The sequence below is a fragment of the Marmota monax genome, unplaced genomic scaffold (genome assembly GCF_021218885.2).
Source record: "Marmota monax isolate L192 unplaced genomic scaffold, Marmota_monax_Labrador192_F-V1.1 WCK01_AAM20220418_F8-fsc00005, whole genome shotgun sequence".
NCBI classification, from domain to species: domain Eukaryota; kingdom Metazoa; phylum Chordata; class Mammalia; order Rodentia; family Sciuridae; genus Marmota; species Marmota monax.
In genome coordinates, this window is record NW_026692254.1 from 21,252,635 (window position 1) to 21,259,618 (window position 6,984).

At 34.8% G+C, this 6,984-nt stretch overlaps 1 pseudogene; it reads left to right on the forward strand.

The window, feature by feature from the left end:
* The first annotated feature begins 259 nt into the window (after positions 1-259).
* Positions 260-5,990, forward strand: LOC124089359 (stress-induced-phosphoprotein 1-like; annotated as a pseudogene).
* Positions 5,991-6,984: the final 994 nt, after the last annotated feature.

Genomic DNA, 6,984 nt, shown 5'->3' on the forward strand with positions numbered 1-6,984 from the left:
AATAATGAATCCATCTGTACCTGTTAATTGTGAAAATGTGCCTTGCTAACGTAAGATGTTAATAATAAGAGAAACTGGGTATGATCTTCTTTATATTTTTTCTATAAATCTGAAACTCTTCAAAAATAAAATTTATTTTTAAAGATAAAATAAAAACAAACAAAAAACAAAAAAAGTTCCATGCGTCTTCCAGCACAATTCTAGATCATGGACTATTCACAATGGTGCGAAGTGAGAAAGGAACCTTTGGAGTGCCAAAATGAATGACAGTCCATGTGCACTTGACTGTGTACCTCAGGCTATCAATCAGGTAAATGCAAGTGACTTTCAGTATCTATTGTCACTCTAGATGCTCAAAAATACCCCTCCTCCCACCACAAGACTGTACATTACTGTGAGCAAATAATAAGTAAAGCAAAGAGAATGTATTTCAACATGCCAAGAACTTTGTGCACACATTTCATCAATCTGCAGGATAACTCTCTGAGATAATATTGTCAATCCTGATGATTAAATTATGTTCAGAGAAGCTTATGAATTTTCTTAGAGTTTTTTAAATATAAGGAAATTTATTTGGGACTTGAACTTAGGTTTGTCTCCATCTCCAGATTATTTTCCTTATACATTTAATGTTCTTTCCCTTTCTTACTAGCGAAGAACTTAAATACCCATTTCTGAAGATCTGGAAAAATACAAGGTAGCTATAATTGCTACATTTTGGTCATCATGTGTCATTAAGATCTTACAGGATGTGACATTTTTCTTAAATTTTCCTAATTTTTGACTTGGACAGTTTTGAGGAGTACTGATGAGATGTTTTGTAGAATATTCCTTTTATGATTTGTCTAAATTTTCCTCATGATTATACTGGGTTTGTAGGTTTTGTGAAAGAAGACACACAAGTAAAGTGTCATTTTTATCACATCATGTCAAGGTTACCTCCTGTACTGCCATTCACATCGACCTCACTCACCTGGTTGAGGTAGTATTTGTTAGCTTTCTCCACTGAGAGATTACTCTTTTTTCCCCACTTTCTACATGGTATTCTTTGGGAAAAGCAAGTGCAACCTATGGGCAGTTATGTTCCTTGTCCCTGAGAGCAGAATATCCAAAATTATTTAGAATTCATCTACACAGGAAATGTATCTATCATTACCCATTTATATATTTATGCTATCATTTACTTATATCAGTGGAGAGTCATGATGTTTTTATATTTTAGGATACAATCCTATACCACTTTATTTTATTGCTCAAATCATTCTGGCTTTTACCACAAAAAGCTCCTTCAGTTGCATGCTTTTTGTATGTACTCCAGCATTGTGAAGTTTGTTTTTTCATCATAAACTTCCTGACTTTCTGGTGTTACTGGATACTCTAGACTTATCTTGTGTATTTCAGCTCCAGTACAAAAATATGGCATTTTTAGAAGAATTTCTAGTTTCTTTCATTGGAGAATTGCATTAGAAACCAAAATCTGGATACTACATGCATCATACATGGTACATATATGAATATCCATAAGTATTTCTATAGGTAATCACCTATATCAGCATTAAGCTAAACATGGCTCCAACTTTAATTAATTATAATATGGTTCATTCCAGCATGCTCCCCTTACTTATCTGTAAACTCTCACTTGAACTATGAGAAACCTGGCTCCCACAATCCACCACCCATTAATTGTTTAATTCAGTGAATACTTGTATCAAATTATTTATACATACTCCTTCCATGCAACTTTAATATGATTGAGTACAGTTTTAGGTACAATTTCTTTTGCCTTTGGTCTTACAACTTCATTCTTTTCCAAATTCATTTAGGTCCACACCTTTTCTCTCACCACTTTTGTAGATGCTCATCTCAGAGGTATTGTTCATTAGACTTGTATTACAATTAAATTCTTTGATAATTTTCTGCATTTAATTCTGGGTTCCTAAATGATTTATTTTAAGTTGCATATATAAAGGTTTACTCTTTACACTATAAATTTCTATGGTTAGTGTGAAAAGTATGTGCAGTTTTACCTGCCTAAAAATAATCTCAGTACCACCTTGCTCCACTGAACCCTAGAAAACACTGAACTTGTAAATGTCCCTGAAATTTTGCCTTTTCTGGATTGCTATATAATTAAATTGCATAATTTGTATAAACCTTTCATACTGGCTTCTTTCACTTAGCAACATGCATTTAAGTTTCCTCCATGTAGCTGCTTCAGGATTGAGAATTTATTTCTTTCATTGCATATTTTTATTTTACATATTTTTATCATATGGATGTTCCTCAGTTTGTCTATCCATACACATATTAGAGACAAATTTTGATTGATTTCAGTTTGGCTAATTATAAATAATGATGCTAGATGTACTCATATGGGAGTTTCTGTGCGAGCATATGTTTTCAAATCAGTTGGGCAAATACCATGGAGAAATATGCTAAATTGTATGATACAGTGATGGTTAGCTGTATGGAAAGCTTCCAAATTATCTTCCAATACGACTTTGCATTTCCAGTAGCAATGAATAAATATAGTTCCTTTTGCTTTGTACTTTCTACACCATTTGATTTTGTAAGTTCTTTGGATTTTTTGACATTTTTAATAAGTATATAGTAATTGCCCATTGTTATTTTAACTTACAATTTTCTGATGCTAAATTATGATTTGTGTTATTGATTCCTAGTTGAATTTCATACTCAGAAAATTTTGTAAGATTTCTACTTTAAAAAAAATCTTCAATGGATTTTGATACCTGTAGTGGGTTCTAAGTGGTTAATGATCCTTGTGAGTTTGAGAAGAATGTACATTCTGTTATAAGATGGAATCTTCTATAGGTGTCAATAATATGAAGCAAATCAATAGTTTTGTTCAGGTTATCCATATCCTTGCTGATTTTTGGCCTGTTTGATCTATCGGTTACTAAAAGAGGAGTGTTCAAATCTCCAATTATAATAATGCATTTGCCATTTTTTCTCATAGTTCCTCAGCATTGCTTCACATCTTTAAGTTTCAGATGTTTTTAGAATTATTTTGCGTTCTTATAGAATTAGCCCCTTTATCATGATGTTATGTCCCTTCTTATCCTTGATACTTTTCTTGCCTCTGAATTTGGATTTTTTTGAAAGTAATATAGCTACTCTGGATTAGCGTTAGCAAGGTATATCTTTAGCATGATGTATTTTCCTCCATCCCTTTACCTTTAACATATTATCAGTATTTTATAGTTAAAAGTGGGTTTCATGTAGTTGGATCTTGTTTTCTAATCCACTCTGAAAATCTAATCCACTCTGGTATACTTAGGCCATTCACATATTAAAATATATTTGTATGCTTGGAATAATATCTACCATGTTTATAAGTTTCTGTTAATGGTAGTCATTCTTTGATTATCTTTCTGATTTGTATTTCTTTTTTCATCATATAAAAGCCTCAGGTATAACCAAGAAAGGCAGACAAGAATTACTTCATGCGGTTCCACATTTCACATAGCGCTTGTTAAAACACTAATGTTACCCTAGTGTCTCAGTATTGCAGAAGAAATGGTAAACTAAGCTCGGTATGTGGAGAAATTAGTAACTAAATACCATTAATATATTTTATGATAGGTTTCACCAACAACATGTGACTTTTAAAAATATACAAACCCGTTTGCTTTCTTTTTCAAGTTTATTTTAATGCCAAGAACCATAGTTGGGCCTAATAATTTTTTTTGTATAATAATTGTATGTTCATAATGAAAGGCTTATCAATTTCTCCCAGACATGCATGATTTACTTCCTAAATTCTCTGAAGCAACAGATGTTATCAGTAATTTTCCACACACTTATTCATCACTGCAGTTCTGATTCCATTTATAGGTTATTATCTTAGGGTCAGTAAAGTGATCTATTAGGATGGCGAAGTCAAGTGGATATAATAAGTGCCATTATTAACTGAGTTGATTTGAAAAAATTACCAATTTGAAAATAGATTTATAGGGATTATGCCACCTTAAAAATGGGAAGAAATTAGAAAAAAAAAAGAGAGAGAGATTCAGAGAAAAGTGGGACACCATTAAGCACACCAATGTGTATGTAAGGAGAGTTGAAAAGAGAAAAAAAACTGAAAATGTCAAAATATGATGAAAAATATCCATCTACACATCAAAAAAAGCTCAATAAACTCCAAGTGGGATAAATGTAAAGAGATTCACATTCAGACACATCATGTTTTATAAAAGTGTTAGAAGTCAAAGACAGAGAGAAAATCTTGAAAACAGAAAGAGAAAAATGATTCATCACATACAAGGTAACTCAAATAAGATTAGCATATAAATTTCATTTAAAAACCAGAGGTCAGAAGATCATGGGATAACATGTCCAACATACTGATGTAAATGAAAGGCTCCTAATTAAGAATATTATTTCCAGCAAAATAAGATTGTTTATAAACTAAGGCCAAAGATATTTTGGAAGAAATTAAAAAACTAAGAAAAAGCATTGATAACACACCTGTCCTGCAGCAGTAAAAGTGCTTTTTGCTGAAAAAACTTTAAATTCACCAGTTACATCATCTGCTTGCTAATTATAAAAGATACTGTAATTGCACTTCTTTCTCCATTTTCTTATCAGATTTAATTATCTTAAACAATAGTATAGAATTACATTTTGTATCCACAACATATAGACATGAAATATATTAGACAATATAATAATGCAAAGGAGGCAGAAGAGAACAAATTTTTAAAAAATGCATCATATGGTAATTCAAGTTTCCTGGATAAAATGAGAGAATCAGAAATAGCCAAAAAAATCATTAATGTAACAAACTCTATAAACACTTATTTCTTGTTTTTCCTTTCCACAACTTCTTTAAAACTCATAAAATCATATAAAAAATAAATATTACATAGTAGGAGCAACTATAAAACAAGTTGTCAGATTTGTCCAAAAAACTGTAATGTCCCTGCATCATAACCACTCTTGGGGTCGTATTGGGGTGGATCTGGGATGCAATGCACCTCCCACCTCATCCCCAAAAGGAGACCAAACCAAAGGCAATGGAAGATCTTCCACAGAATAAAAATAAAGCACTGAAAGAAAAAGAGTTAGGAAATGATGCCTACAAATAGAAAGACGGACACAGTTCTGAAGCATTATTGCAGAGGCAAAGAACTGAACCCAGTCAGCATGGCGCCCATTACCAATCAAGCAGCATCATACTTTGTAAAGGGTGACCACAATAAATGCTGAGAGCTTTGTGAGAAACCCTTTGATGCAGGGAGAGAGAACCTAGACGTCTATCAACAGATTGCCAAAGCATATGTGCAAATTGGCAACTTCTACCTCAAAGAAGAAAAGTACAAGGATGCCGAGCATGTCTAAGTCTCTGGCAGAGCACAGAACCCCAGATGTGCTCAAGAAAAAATAGCAGGCAGAGAAACTCCGGAAGAAACAAGAGTTACATCAACCCCTACCTGGCGTGAGAGAAGAACAAGAACAACGAGTGTTTTTAAGAAAGGGGATGATCTCCAGGTCATGAAACAGCATACAGAAGCCATTAAATGAAATCCATGAGATGCCAAACTGTACAGCAATGGAGATGCCTGTTACACCAAACTCCTGGAGTTTCAGTGGGCACACAAGGACTACTAGGCTTCTATCCAGCTGGAGTGAACCTTCATCAAGTGCTAATACAGAAGTCAGCTGACCTAGAAGTCATGAAGGACTACACAAACACTACGCATGTGCACCATATGACATTGGACCTGCACTCCAGCTGTGTGGAGGCTGCAGAGGGTTACCAACACTGCATGATGGTGCGATCCTTAGAGTGTGAAGTAACCGGTTATAGTCAACCTTGAGGTGCAGCAACCTTGAGTGACCGAGCCATGCAGCTTGTTTTGGAGCAGGTGCAGAAGGACCTCCAAGCACTCAGTGAACACTTAAAGAATCCTGTAATAGTGCAGAAGATCCAGAAGCTCATAGATATAAATCTGATCATAATCCCGTGATGACTTGCTCATCTCCTCTTTCCTTCACCCTCACATGGAAAGAGAAGCTGGGATGGCAGGAAGTAGCATGGTGCAGAGGGAGAGGAGAGAAAGAACAGCTTACCTTCATATTTATGCATGCCTACATAGAGACAGACTTATACAGCCAGTGCTTCAGGGCTTCTTAACGCACACCTGGTCCCTCTAAATCTATCCTGGAGTTCCGTGTCTCCTTCCCCTCCCCTGCAGTTGCTACCTCAGCTGCTTCCCCATAGTTGATTATTTTTATTTGGGGCAGTGGGCATACATGGGGAGAAGAGGGGATTCTTCACTATCTGGGGTCCTAGCTTTCTTCACAGTGTTACCTCCACTGCCCCCTTCTCCAATAAAACAAACCATTTGGGAGGAATATAACATATATAATATAGCAATGAATTTATGAGCTTGTTTTACTTACAGATATAATATGTGTAATGATATTGTAAAAAAATAATAAAGAAGGAATACAACTATAGAAATACCAGAAAACAGACTGTACATTTCAAAAAGTTATTAGAGATAAAGATAAATATTTTATTATAATAATGGGCAATTACTCTGGAAGCTATAGCAAGCTATAATATATGCACTGGTATGGTTAAGATATGAAGTGTCCCCAAAAAGCCCGTGTGTGAGACAATATGAGAAAGTTTAGAGGTGAAATGATTGGGTTATGAGAGCTTTAACCTAGGCAGTGAATTAATCCACTGACAGGATTAACCGAGTGGTAACTGTAGGCAGGTAGGGAGTGGCTGTAGGATATAGGTCACCGAGAGATACCTTTGGGGTTAACATTTTGTCCCTAGGTAACAGAGGTTCCGCCGTGCTTTTTGTTTGCCATGTCTTGAGTTGTTTTTCACCTCTATACCTTTCCACCACAATGGTCTGCTTCACCTTTGGCCCAGAACAATGGAATCAGCCTTATAGTACTGAGACGTCTGAAATCATAAACAACAAATAAACCTTTCCTCCTCTA